Here is a 15,176-nt window from a genome sequence, read left to right on the forward strand (position 1 = left end):
CTTCTCTATAAATGAAAGTGAAAATTTTTGTCAAGCTTAAAGAATGTAGTTAAAATTTTTTTATTATAAGTGTTTTATTTGAGAAGAGTGTTACAAGTTGGTAATCAAAGCTTAAGGTTAAAGACAATTGTGTTCGGTTCAGGGCTTGATCAAAACATCCGGTAAGAACTTATTTGAAGTAAATTCCAATTTGAAAGATTAGAAAGGATAATTATTTAAAGTTTATGGGAGGAGTATAATAATATACTCGAACCCGGGAAGTACACTTAGCAAAAACGGTTAAGGCAAGCTTATATACTTGGCCAAATAGTAAGTATACGTTCTCATGTAAAGATGTGGGAATGATTGAATGGATTATTTATCAAATTACCTTCAACATTTCAGTAAGGAGATGTCGGGAGGTGCTAGTGACAATATCGTATCTCTTACGACTAAAGAGTTAAAAGAAAGGATTTCCGAGGAAGTCGGGAAGGTACTCGAAGCTAGCCTACCAGGATTCATGGAAAGGCTACAAAACACACTACTTTCGACTATGGAGGAAAAGATAACCGAACTGAGAGAGGATCTTACCAATAATAGAGGCAAGATCAAAGAAAAGAAGGGTTGTTCCTACAAATTCATGGCATGTAAACCCCCGGTCTATAACAGAGAAGTAGATCCAATTGCTTGTTAAAGGTGGATAAGCGATATCGAGGGTGTCTTCAAACGAACGCATTGTGATATAAGCGACTTCATGGCTTATGGAACTGGCCAACTTAGAGGACAAGCCAAAGATTGGTAATCAACAAGATAAAGGAGGAATTCATGCAATTGAGGCAAAAAGGGGAAACTGTCAATAAAATCACGGGAACCTTTCTCGATAAACTTAAGTTTTGTGATGAGTTGGTCAAGACTGAAGAACAGAAAATATACTACTATCACAACATGCTTAGGGCGGAATATAGGGAGTTTATGACTCCCTCACATTATGAAAGCCTCACTGATATAATCAAAGCATCATGGGAGCGTGAAATTGAGTTGAAAAGGCAAATTGAAAAAGGAGAAAGAAGGGCTTTGGATACAAACCCGAGTCCCACGAAGAAGTCGAAGGTAGCTGAATCCTCAAAGAAAATAAATACGAAAGGAGGTTCTCCAAACTGTAAGATATGCAGACGCGCCCATAGGGGAGAATGTTATTTCAAAAACAAACCTTATATCGCATATGGTAAAACGGGGCATGGGGTTTCGAATTGCCCAGACAAGATGACGATGTGCTATAAGTGCTATCAACCGGGTCATAAAAAGTCAGAATTCCCGGAATTAACAGGGAAGAAAGAGGGTGCTGATTAAAAGAATGAAACCCCGAAGTCAAAGGCAAGATCGTTCCAAATCACTGCTGCTGAAGCAAAAATGGAACCTAATGTAATTATAGGTATATTTACTGTAAATTATGTCCTTGCACGTGTTTTATTTGATACGGGTGCAAATAAGTCTTTTGTTTCACATAGATTCATTCAAAACCCTTTGTTCACATTAACAAAATTGCCTATGCCAATGGAAGTAGAAGTAGGTAATAACAAAAGTTTCATTGTTTGTGATGTATATCGGGAATGCAAACTGAATATTGATGGCGAGGAATACTCCATTGATTTAATACCCATGTCGATGGGGGAATTCCAAGTGGTAGTTGGAATAGACTGGTTGTCTCGCTACCACGCTAAGGTGATATGCTTACGTAAAGAGATACACTTAATGTCTCCGAGCTGAAAGCGTACCATTATCTATGGGGAGAAGACTTGTAATCCTATGATATGCTCGATGATAGAAGCCTGCAAGTTTATATTACACGGATGTAAGGCGTATTTGACTTACGTACGTGACGTGGAAAAAGAGACACCAAGGATTGAAGACGTACCAGTAGTGTGGGAATTCAAAGATGTCTTTCCTGAGAATCTACCGGGAATGCCACTAGAGCGTGAAGTGGAGTTCAGGATCAAACTAATTCTGGGTGCGAAACCAGTTGCTAAAGCACCATATAGACTGGCACCATCGGAATTACAAGAACTAATGTCTCAATTACAAGACTTGCTCGATAAGGGATTGATCCGGCCTAGTGTATCTCCTTGAGGAGCGCGGGTGCTATTTGTAAAGAAGAAAGACGGGAGCATGCGGATGTGTATTGATTACTGGGAGTTAAATAACTTACAGTAAAGAATCGATACCCGCTCCCGTGGATCGATGATCTGTTCGATCAGTTACAAGGCGCTAGCTAGTTTTTGAAAATCGATTGAAGATCGGGATATCACCAGTTGAGGGTAAAGGAAGAGGATATACCAAAGACGGCGTTCCGTACATGATACGGACATTACGAATTCCTCGTGATGTCCTTTGGATTAACAAATGCACCCGCGGCTTTCATGGACCTCATGAACCGGGTTTGCAAGCCGATGCTTGGTAAGTCGGTAATCGTTTTTATCGATAACATTCTTGTTTACTCAAGAAACGAGACAGATCACGCTAGTCATTTGCGAGAAGTGTTAGATGTACTAAGGCGAGAAAAGTTATATGCTAAATTCTCGAAATGCGTCTTCTGGTTACGAGAGGTGCAATTCCTAGTGCATGTTATAAGTGCCGAGGGGATATTAGTGGATCCGTCTAAGGTGGAAGCAGTGTCGAAATGGAACCCTCCAAGAAATCCATCCGAAATTAGAAGTTTCCTGGGGTTAGCAGGATACTATAGGAGATTCATTCAAGATTTCTCCAAGGTTGTGTCACCGTTGACCAATTTAACCCGCAAGAACGAGAAGTTCCTCTGGGAAGATGATCAGGAAAAAGCATTTCCGACACTAAAGGAAAAGTTAACCTGTGCACCGGTGTTAACTTTACCGGATGGCACGGACGACATGGTAGTATATTCAGATGCATCGCACTTAGGTCTTGGGTGTGTGCTTATGCAAAGAGGAAAGGTGATTGCGTATGCCTCGAGAGAACTGAAGTCGCATGAGACAAAATACCCGACTCATGATCTCGAGCTGGCAGTTGTAGTATTCACCTTAAAGATCTGGAGGCATTACTTGTATGGTGTGAAATGTACCATTTTCACCGGCCATAAAAGTTTAAAATGCTTCTTTGATCAGAAGGAGTTAAATACGAGACAAAGGCGCTGGTTAGAGGTCGTGAAAGACTACGATTGCGAAATCCACTATCACCCTGGAAAGGCTAACGTAGTGGCGGATGCCCTTAGCCGAAAGGAAGAATATACTCCTATTCGGGTACGTTCTATGCAATTGGTAGTAACTTCAGGCTTGCTCGAACGAATTTGAGAAGCCCAGATCAAAGTAGTAAAGGAAGAAAACTGGGAAAAAGAACGTATAAAAGGCTTGGTAAAAGATCTTGTGGAAGGAAGTAATGGGATGAATTACCGGTTCGGTAGGATTTGGGTCCCAAACACATGCGGTGTTAAGGATCTTCTACTTGACGAGGCTCATAAGTCTCGTTACTCGATTAATCCTGGAGCGACCAAAATGTATAGAGATTTGAAACAAAATTACTGGTGGCCGGGAATGAAAAGGGATGTGGTTAAATAAGTGGAGAAATGCATGACTTGTTTATAAGTCAAAGCGGAACATCAAAAGCCTTATGGCAAACTCCAGCCACTGGATATCCCAGTTTGGAAATGGGAACAATTACCATGGATCTGTTTACAAAGCTACCAAAAACGGCTCAGGTATATGACGCCATTTGGGTAGTCGTGGATAGACTGACCAAGAGCGCTCATTTTATTCCTTATCGCGAGACCTACACCTTTGAGAAGATGTCGGAAATATATGTAAACGAGATTATAACACGCCATGTAGTACCGGGAACAATCGTGTCTGATAGAGATACTCGGTTTACTTCAAATTTCTGGCGTGACTTTCAAGAACAAATGAGAACCAGACTGTTGATTAGTACCGCATATCACCCACAAACCGACGGGCAAAGTGAGCGAACGATTTAGAAGCTAGAAGATATGCTTCGGGCATGTATAATAGATTTCGACGGTAGTTGGGATGCGTATCTACCGTTATTCGAATTTTCATACAACAACAGCTACCATTCAAGTATTGGTGGGGCCCCATACGAAATGCTTTACAGTAGAAAATGTCGAACCCCGATATGCTGGGAAGAAGTAGGCCCTCGAGAGCTTGCTCACAAGGATGTGATTCGAGTTACGAACGAGAAAATTGACATGGTCCGAGCCTATTTGAAGGCGGCTCAAGACCAACAAAAATCATATGCGGATAAGAGATGAAGGCCAATTGAATTCCAAATTGGCGATAGGGTGATGCTTAAGGTATCACCGTGGAAGGGAATTATCCGGTTTAGAAAACGAGGAAAGTTGAACCCGCGATTTATAGGGCCTTTTAAAATCATGGATCGGGTGGGTAAGGTAGCTTACCAACTAGAATTACCAGAAGAGCTAAGCGGGATACATAACATGTTCCATGTTTCACACTTACAGAAGTGCTTAGCTGATGAGACGGCTTATGTTCCCCTCGATGATATAGAGATTGATAATAAACTTAACTATATAGCAAAGCCTATCGCAATCCTCGACCGCAAGGTTAAAGGTTTGAGGAACAAGGAAATCGACCAAGTAAAGGTCAAATGGGAGCACGGGAAAGGATCAGACACCACTTGGGAGTCTGAAGAGGAAATGAGATGACTCTACCCTTCACTTTTCGGTACGTGTATATGTTTATGATTTTATATGCGTATGATGGTTTCGGGGACGAAACCCTCTTTAAGGGGGGTGGACTTGTGACACCCCAAAAAGTACTTAATAATTAAATACCATACGCTTAAAATATAAATGAAGATGTGTTAACTTAATTAACATTAGAGAAATAAAGAAACTTGAAGGGTTGATTGTGTTAAAAAGGAAAACTTAGTAAATTAAAAATAAAAGAAAACAAAATACACCACACATAGTGTTGGTTTGTGCGTATGGGTGTGCGACCAGAAGGGAAAATAAGGCAAAAACCTAGTTCTTGTTTATCATCATAAAGGGCATGTTTGGCTAAGCTTTTCAAAACAACTTATTGGCTTATTGACTTATCAAAAAGCCCAATAAGTTGTTTTTGTGTTTGGCTAAGCCAAAAGTCCTTTTAGAAATGGCTTTTTGCAAAGAAGAAAAAGGAGGTTTCAATAAGTCACAATATTGTGACTTCTTGGCCAGCTTTTAACTTTTCAAACTACAAATTACCAATATACCCCTTCTTTACCCCCTTATATCTAAAAGAATGCCCATTTTAGTCATTTTACATCAGTAAGCTAATCCAAACACTTTTTTTAAAAACTCCTTTTTAAAAAGTCCTTTTCCCAAAAGTCTTTTTCCAAAAGTCCTTTTTAACTATAACAAGCTTAGCCAAACATGCCCAAAATCCACCAAATTCAGTTGTGAATCCAAGTGATTTTGATGCATGTGTGATAAATTAGAGCCTACAACATCATCTCACTCTAAGGTATGTCGAAAATCTAGTGTATGTAGAAATAGAGATATCTTGATGAGCTTTATGATGTATAATTAAAATAGGAATTGCTGAATTCTGTGATGAAATTATAATGCCAATGTAATTTTGAACAAAACCCTTGATGAATGAAGGTTGAACAAATGTTATAACTAAGTATTAAGATTGAATTGCACCTTATGAATAAATGGGTTTTGATGTGTACATTGAACCCATGAAATCTAAGAGATTAATGTTGGTGTATAAAACTTGCAAAGAAAATTTATATAAAAGTGGTTATTGTGAACATGTCTACTTGTTAAGTAGAGATTATGTGGTTAGAGACTTTAATAACTTGAGTGACATAACTAATTATAAGTTATGCACACAAGGTGTTTGATAAAACGCTTAAACAAAACATAAATTTTTAATGGTTCACCAAGTAATGTTGTTGTGAACTTATGGGTGAAACATAAAGTAAAAAATATCGTGAGTATGGAAAATGAGATTTTAACAATGATAATTGGGTTGCACGTTATAGGCAACTCGGGTGAAGCTTCGGGAAGTCAAACCGGGGCGAACGCAAGATCAAAGGAAAAGCATTAAGGTACGCCTCTAAATGCTCGTTGTTACTAGTTGTGGATGTGATGTTAATAGTTTTAGATTTATAGTTGAGAACTTGAAATTTAATATTGTTGGTTTGTCCAAATTAAGGATTTAATAAAGGCAAACCAAACGGGTCAAATAAGGATATGTGCAAACCGGGTAAATGGGAGCACTAATCCGTAGGAAATAAACCCGGGGTTGCGGGTTATGAGATTTTGAACACGCAAGCCGGAAATGGAAGCGTGAATGTTAAAAATCGGTAAAACCGGGATTTGGGTAAATAAGGATGTGCATAATTCCCAAAGTGTACTTTTGTATGTGATTAAGTCGTGGCGCTTAAATCACTATTGAGTTGGATAAAACTCAAGGCACAAACCGGGAATGGAAGCGCGAAATGAGTAAAATAAGCGATCCCGGAATGGGTCATTATATTGGGTATTAAATTCCATTTGTAAGAATGTGGATTAACTTGACATTTAAGAAGGAAATCGATAAACTTTTGGATTTAAATAATTATGTATGATTATGTTTTTCGTTAATGCACATTGATATAAATTTTCTATGAAATGTTATAAGTTCAAGAATAATAGAATACATGATCTCAAATGTTTTTGGAAGATCTGGATCATGTTTTAATGTATGAGGATGTGAAATGGAACAAATGGGTCAAAGAAACAACACAGCAGCGTTTCCGCTGCAGACGAGGGCGTCGCCGACGCCGAGTCAGGCCATCGCCGACGCAGCCCGGCAAACTTAGCTCCATCCGACGCCTTAAGCGTCTATCTACGGCGAAACTGGGCCGACGCCCATTTTTAGACACCGTCGCCGACGCCAAGACCGGCCGTCGCCGACGCCATGTCTGCGTTTCGATTTTCTGAGTTGTTTGTTTAAGCTTATAATTTGTATTGATGCGAATTCAAGAGTTCTAACCTCTAATGTTTTATAAAATTTTCCAGTTCTAGGTCGTTTACAAGTATTTTGGATGATGATCGAGCTACCGTTATCGAACCAAACACAATGAAGATCTTGATTTCCGCAAACTTTTGTTAATATATATGATGTTAGTAAATACTATGTAATCAAAGGAATACTATGTATCCTGAAATTGTTTAGAATGTTGGCTTAACTAGTAACTTCTCTACAAATGAAAATGAAAATTTTTGTCAAGCTTAAAGAATGTAGTTAAATTTTTTTATTATAAGTGTTTTATTTGAGAAGAGTGTTACAATTCACCATCGATTTTATTCCTTCATTTTTTCTTGCCTACCAAACAATATACGATAATGCTCTCTGCCATTCCCACATAGTAACCAAACAAGACACGGAATCGTAATGATCCATTCCATTCCCCCGTTTATTCCATTACTTCGTCCATTACATTTGGAGGTCGTTGTCCCACAAATGGCAGGATTAAAGAAACTCGCCATTCTAAAAAAATAAAATGGGCGGTAGAAGAAGACATGTCTTAATTGCTACCCTGAGAATTAGCGGGTTGTCGTAGATGCTAAACGTGTGTTAGTTTGAATGTGTAGGATCTTTGGGTGTGTGGGTACTTACTAATCCCAAACTAAAGGAGAGATAAACCATCAAGAATTCAAGGGAATGAATAGATGATAACGTTTAATAACACTCACTGATGGGCCAACTTGACTATTGAACAAAGCACACTAACGAGTCAAGTTGGGTATTAGATTAGCTGATTGAATTATTCAACCCAAACATGATGTATATATTTATTCATGTCATGAATGTTTAGACACTTTGTTGTGTCTAGGTCGTGTTCCGGGTCAACCCGCTGAATATGAGTAATATTTAATGACTTGGCAACAATACTTAATAATTAGAAGGTAGAATTAATGTAAAGAAAAGACTAAAAGAGGAAACTTAATAGGTAGATTAAAAGTAAAAATCAAAACATTCAACTTTAAACTTTCACTGAAAAAAATCCTCCTATAAAATCTAGATAGAAGCTTTTTATGAAACACCTAAGCGAGTTAACAAGTAAATATATTTTCTAAACGGATTAACAGGTTAATACATTCACTAAGGACTTGTGTTTGGGGAGTTAATCCATTTATTAAAAAGACGGTTATCATGGTTTTTTTATTTTTTTATTTATTTTACCAAAGGATTTGTGTTTGGGGAGTCAATCCATGGAATGGGATCAAATACAAACACTTAAGTTTGTAAGAACCGTAAGAACCAACAAATAATTGACAAGTGTCTATCAATAAAAAAATTAGTTTAAGGGTAATTTAGACCTTTTGACCATATTTATTTAAAACTAATTAAAAATAATTACAAAAAATATAATCAGCACAACACTATATAATTAGCATAACATGCTTAATCGTTCTTCATTATCAGCACATCATCCTCAATCGTTCTCCATTATCAACATAAACGACATCAGCACAACAACCTCAATTGTTCTCCATTATCAGCACACCAGATGTGCTGATGGTGTTTGGTTGTATTATTTTGTAATTAACACATAATCAGCACGTTATCAGCACAATTATAAAACACCTTTTGTTAACTTTTTTAAAAATCACTTTTATAAATACAAAAAAGTATAGCAATATGGTACTCATATTAAAGATAAAAAAATACTTGATTTTATGATATATTTTTTTTTAAAAAATAATGAAGTATATAAAAGTTATTTTAGTTTAAAAACCTTGGTGGAATTGTATTTAATGGAAAATGGTCAAATGACTAGCAATTTTACAAAATTACCCCTAATTTTTTAGTAGTAACTTTTAATTATAAGGGTTTTTTTTATAATCAATATCAACCCTTGATTTAAATTATCAATGGTTCAGATCTGTTCTTACGGTTCTTATAATTAGCAATGTTTGTACAGGATCTCAACCCGTCAATCCATTTATTAAAAAGACCGTTATCTTGTTAATCTATTTAACTAAACACGTTATATTAACCAAATTAAAACATAACTATTTCCATGCCTTGACATAAATTTCCCAAGGTCAGATTTTGCTATGCCTTATTGGGCTTATTATTGGTTTGTAGACTGTTGGGTTTTCTAAGCCTATAAATGGGGCTTTGGGCCATCTGAATACACAATAATTATTAGTTTGAGATACTTATCTAGATTTATGGATCCATGTCAAGTAGTTCGAAGTCATATTTACAAAAGATGTATCTATTATCAATAACCTGTGCCCTAGCTCTAATTTGAGTTAAACTAGTTATTTTCCGCCAGCGCGTTGCGGCGGGATCCAATGACTACAAAAGATGTATAAGCAACGGCAAACAGATACCGAATATGAAAACATAAATAAAATGACGTGGTAAGGATAGTCACTCCGTCATAAAAAACGATTTTAAATAACCTAATATATAATAATAGGACCCACACGTCCTACACGTTGGAAATTCGGTTGTTTTCAGTTCAGTTATTACGGTGCTAACACGTTAAAATATGGATGAGCTCGGTATCGGTAACGGCAGCGAAAGTACCGCTCTGGAAAATCATCGAAATTAGGTACCGGCACCGAAAATGCTCGGTACAATACGGTATGGTATTTGAAGGCAAAAATCAATAAATACAGGTATGGTGCTAGACCAGTGTCGAACCTAAAGTAACGATTCTGAAAACGCCAAAAGGTGGATACCAAATTGGTATCAAAAATGATTTGGTACCGATACGATACCCGTTCGTTTACAGGATTTGATAATAGGACCCACACGTTCTACACGTTGGAAATTCGATTGTTTTCAGTTCAGTTATTACGGTGCTAACACGTTAAAATATGGATGAGCTCGGTACCGGTAACGGCAGCGAAAGTACCGATCTGTAAAATCATCGAAATTAGGTACCGGCACCGAAAATGCTCGGTACAATACGGTATGGTATTTGAAGGTAAAAATCAATAAATACAGGTATGGTGCTAGACCGGTGTCGAACCTAAAGTAACGATTCTGAAAACGCCAAAAGGTGGATACCAAATTGGTACCGAAAATGATTTGGTACCGATACGATACCCGTTCGTTTACAGGATTTGATACGATTTGCTCATCAATATTCTAAATATCCAAGTTAATTTTACATGCTACAATTCATTCATTACAGAAAAAAACAAAAAAGAAAGCAAAATAAGTTGTTAAACCTCATTCAAACGAAAAACAGTTTACTTACTGTGTGTATGAAAAGTAATCTAAACGGTGCAATTTACTTGCATTGCTGCGTTGCTACAGGATTTGTGAGCTCGGTACCAACCGGTATCGAAAATACCGTTACCGAAATCTCCAAAAGCGGGTACCGGTACCGAATATACCTAGTATGGTACGGTTCGGTATCGGTCAGTACTGGTACGGCACCGGTATTTGAGGGTAAAAACCAGTGAATACCTGTGCAGAACGGGTACCGAAAATGCATCGGTTTGGTAAATTTGAGACCGGTACCTATACCCGGTACCATTTGCTCATCTCTTAATTCTAATTTTAAATAATTCTAATAATTCTAATTTTAATTTAATAATAATATTATCACTGTTCATTCAGTTTGAAATTTATCATATATGAATGCCAGTTTAGTCCCTATGATTTGGGTCATTTTGCCAGTTTAATCCAAAGGTTTCATTTTTCACCTGTGGGTCCAAAAAGATTTAACCGTTGCCATTTTAGTCCACTGAGTTAACTTCATCCATTTTTTCTGTTAACGAGAAGGCCAATTCGGTCATTTTATATGTAATTCTGTTAACTAGAAGGGCAGTTCGGCCATATAAAACGACCAAATTGGCCTTCTCGTTAACAGGAAAAATGGATACGACCGAATTGGCCTTCTCGTTAACAGAAAAAATGGATAAAGTTAACTCAGTGGACTAAAATGGCAACAGTGAAACCTTTTTGGACCTACAGGTGAAAAATGAAACCTGTGGATTAAACTAACAAAATGACTCAAACCACAGGAACTAAAATGGCATTTAACTCTTCTAATTTTTGTTGCCAGGTAAAGTTTGTTGATATAGAGGGTGAAGGGTTTATGTAGAGGGGGCATGTTTCTACAATGATGAAAATTAGTGTTACAACTAGAAAAATATTACAACATGAAAAATTGAAAACAACGTATGCTAAATATACAACTGTTAACGTTAGACCAAAAGGTGCTACAACTATTTATGCAGTCTAATCACACTAAAGAATAGTTGAGCACTTATCCATTTTAATGCCATCACCACTTTAGTGGGTGGTAGAGATTTTATGCCTCTTGAAGAGAGAACAACGTTCAATTCCTAACATTGGATAAATTTGATCTAATTTATGAGTAATGATTATGTAATATTTGCCTAAAAAAAGTATTGTTATCAAACACTTCTAAAATAACTTATCCATTTTAATTTTCGTAATTATTAAAACCTCTTAAATGCTTAGTATTGTTAATCATTATTATAATCCAGCTACCTATGTTTTTTTATATCAATTACTAGGCTATCACCCGGGAACATCCCGGGATAGGGAAAATTATATTTGAAAAATCAAATACATAGATAAAATTAGTAAACTAATTAGTGTGTTCTTTCCCGTGCTAACAAAATCTTTTATTCGGTTTTAGTAATATTCCAATTTGGCCTCCATGAGTGTTTAAAGGTTTCATGTGAAATTATTAACTTTTAGGTTAAGAGTGAAATATAATTATAATAATGTTTGGAGATGGTGAAGATATTTCTATGTGATGATTGTATGAAGTTTTCAAAAGTGATATTTGTTGATGTTTAATAATGCTCTGTAATAGCGGTGATATTCGGTCCAGATAGCAAAGGATTAAAAACATATTTACATAAACCCCGTTAACTTTTGTAAAATGTATATAGATATAGTCAAACTCATTTAGTATGATAGTATTTTTTTAAACCTTATTAATTAAATGAAAACAGAAAAAAAATATAATTATTAAATTGAAATATGTTTACAGCTTTGACTGGCATTTTGAAAAGATTGGGGTATTTTTGGATACACAGTTATAAATAGTGTATAAAATCTTTTAAATTACTAATACAAAATTTTAAGTTAAATAGGAAAGTTTTGTGAACGTATATAAGTAAATTTGAGTAATATATTTTTTATTGACATATGGTATTATAGTAATAGAAAATATAATTATACCAGGTTAATGGGCCGCTTTATAAAAATTGATTGGGCCGCATTATAAAAAACAATCCACAATCACATATACCAACAAATACTGGCCTACAAATTTAATTTGTAAACTATCATTGGGCCGTCCAAACTATCATTGGGCCGTCCAAATATGTAATTTAATACAGGAAATTTGTTGACATAATTAAACATGAAACATAATACACTTAATTCGTTTATTATTAAACTAAGGAAAAGATAAAACACAAGACACTTGAAACAAATTAAATAGTTCGATAAACAAAAGATGAAATAGCATCAATTTAATTAAATTTTTCTATCAGAAAGGCGAAACGATTGTCTCCAAAAATAATGCGCCTTTAGGTCCGTTAAAGCTGTCAACATGTTGAATGTAGTTAAAAGAATCGTTGCACAGTAGAACTTCTACAGTATCTCCCCAAATACTTGTTACCAACCACTTATTGTTTTGAATTATATTCGTCCTTTGCTGCGGATCCAATTGTTGAACTATGCGAGCATTGGTGAAAGAAAATACCGTTATCCAATCATCATGTTCATATTTGACCAATTCTGCAGTTAGTTCATCAGAATATCGAACAACAATGCCATGGAGCCTGTCCGAAATTGTTAGAAAATGCACTTGGCAAGGATTGACTTGAATACGCTCGGGAAAACGAAGAATACTGAACGATTCAGATATAACATTAAAAGCAACAATGTTACATTCACCAGGTGGAATCCAGTAATTGGAAACAGTGAAATAAATTGTTTTGCCCGAATAAATTCCGTGAGACCATGAATAAAAGCTTGAACCAAACAAACATCCTTTCAAGAAACTCAAGTTTCTCCATGAGTCATTATGTCGTGAATATACACGAGCAGTAACTGCGCCAGCGAAACAGTTAATATGAAGCACTTTCAGATCGTTGTGCTCGTCAACGTACATCCCACCCATATCGTCATGTCGACCAAAATAACGACTAAAATAGTCGTCCGATATCAACTTAAAACGCCTAATCGTTGGATTCCAAATGATGAGCTCATTCGCATCAGTCCTCCTAATGCAAAGTAAAATCAGTCCATTAAAGGAACCTATAATGATTAATCTTGATGGCTGGACATCATATGGAAAAGTGACGATTTTTCTGGTATCGACTTCCAAGTTGCCAGATACTATGTCGTCAACGACAATGGTATGTTCATTCAAAGAGAGCAGCTTCTTTTGTAGTAAGTTTGAAAGTCGTCGAGTATGTATTAAAACAAACTTTGGTGTAGATAACTCATAACACCATTGTTTGCAAACACACTTGAATTGACAAACTACCTTTGCAGGTAGTCTCGATAAGATCTCTTCAAACATCATGTCATCACCAATACGTTCCATGATCCTTAATACTCTGATAACAAAAAAAAATAAACAAAAAACGATTGTATAAAAACTTATTGTATAAACACTTGAGAACTATCAATTGAATATCAAAAATTTTATAATAGTAAAATTTTATACAATAACCATAATAGAATAATTTTAATACTTCAAACAGGATGTTCAAAAAATATAAAAAAAAGACATTAAAAAAATAGAAAATATTTATATAAAATCACCAAATCTAACCATTAACAGTAAACCTAATCAAAACAAAATCCATTAATAAAAACACGAAATCTTCAAATAAGTTTATGTCAAACCCAATACTTTCGATCACTGTACCATAACAATATAAACAAAATTCCATTGTACAAGATTGAAGACATAGATTATTACACTCCAGACCAAACAATCTTGAGTATTGTTTTGGTTTCCGGTTTAATCTATAGATAAAACATCAAGAAACACATACTATCCAAGTATATGATTGAAGCTAATCTTATACAAAATACTTGTATAAGATTGAAGACATAGATTATTACCATAAAGAACAAATAATTTCGAGTAAAAAAGATGAAAAAAATACACCAATCGGAGATGGAATCAAACATTTAACCAGAAATATTAGATGAAGACAAACAAAAGATCCAGGTATGCGATTGCATGTATAGATACATAATCGGAGATGGAAAGCTTTACATTTAAAGTAAATAAGATGAAAACAATACACCAAAAACATTTTAGGTATGAAATATGCAGGATATTACCGATGTAGATTTTGAGGTTTTTTGATGAACTTGTTGAAGATCAAAGGATTCCTTGGTTCTCGAGATGAAGCAATATGAATAAGTGAAATATTGTGTGAGAGATATTACTAAAATATCTCCTATATATAGTCCGGATACCGATGGATGGGCGGTTCGGATTTCTTGCACATCTCATGGAGTTATGTTATAAGTTTGTAGGATTAATTTTATAACTATATAATGTATTGAAAATGACTAATATTGGTATTACTGTACAATAAATATTTTAAATTTGAAAATACAAACTTATACAATATGAAATTTATATATCTAAATATATATATAACGTATTTAAAGTGACTACGGGAGATCTTTAAGAGTTAGGTTCATTCGTTTGGCTGTAGTGCCATCCTTTTTGTAGGTATAACCAATATCAAGACCCTTATGGTGATGCCATCACATTATCCAAGGCCACAGATTAACATGACACACCATACCTTATTTAGCATGACACACCATACCTTATTTAGCATGTCCAAACATTGATATTGAAATACCAATGAAATCGTTTAAAGAAACCGATGTAAAATTTGAATTAAGAGAACTTTTTATATTATTCATAAAATATTAAAAATAACATATAACGATCAAATACCCACATCAAACATACTAAAAATCCAAAATACCATTGTTATAAAATTTAAAAATCAACAAAACTGAATTTAAATAATAGAAATATGAGCTAACTTAATTTCTTGCTAACTTTCTCCAAACTCTTGAAAGTACTTGAAGTTGAAGACATGTAGACGTCATCCAATGTACGTTTTTTATTTTTATTAGTATCACAACTGGTGTTAACAT

Source organism: Helianthus annuus, chromosome 4 (genome assembly GCF_002127325.2).
Source record: "Helianthus annuus cultivar XRQ/B chromosome 4, HanXRQr2.0-SUNRISE, whole genome shotgun sequence".
NCBI classification, from domain to species: domain Eukaryota; kingdom Viridiplantae; phylum Streptophyta; class Magnoliopsida; order Asterales; family Asteraceae; genus Helianthus; species Helianthus annuus.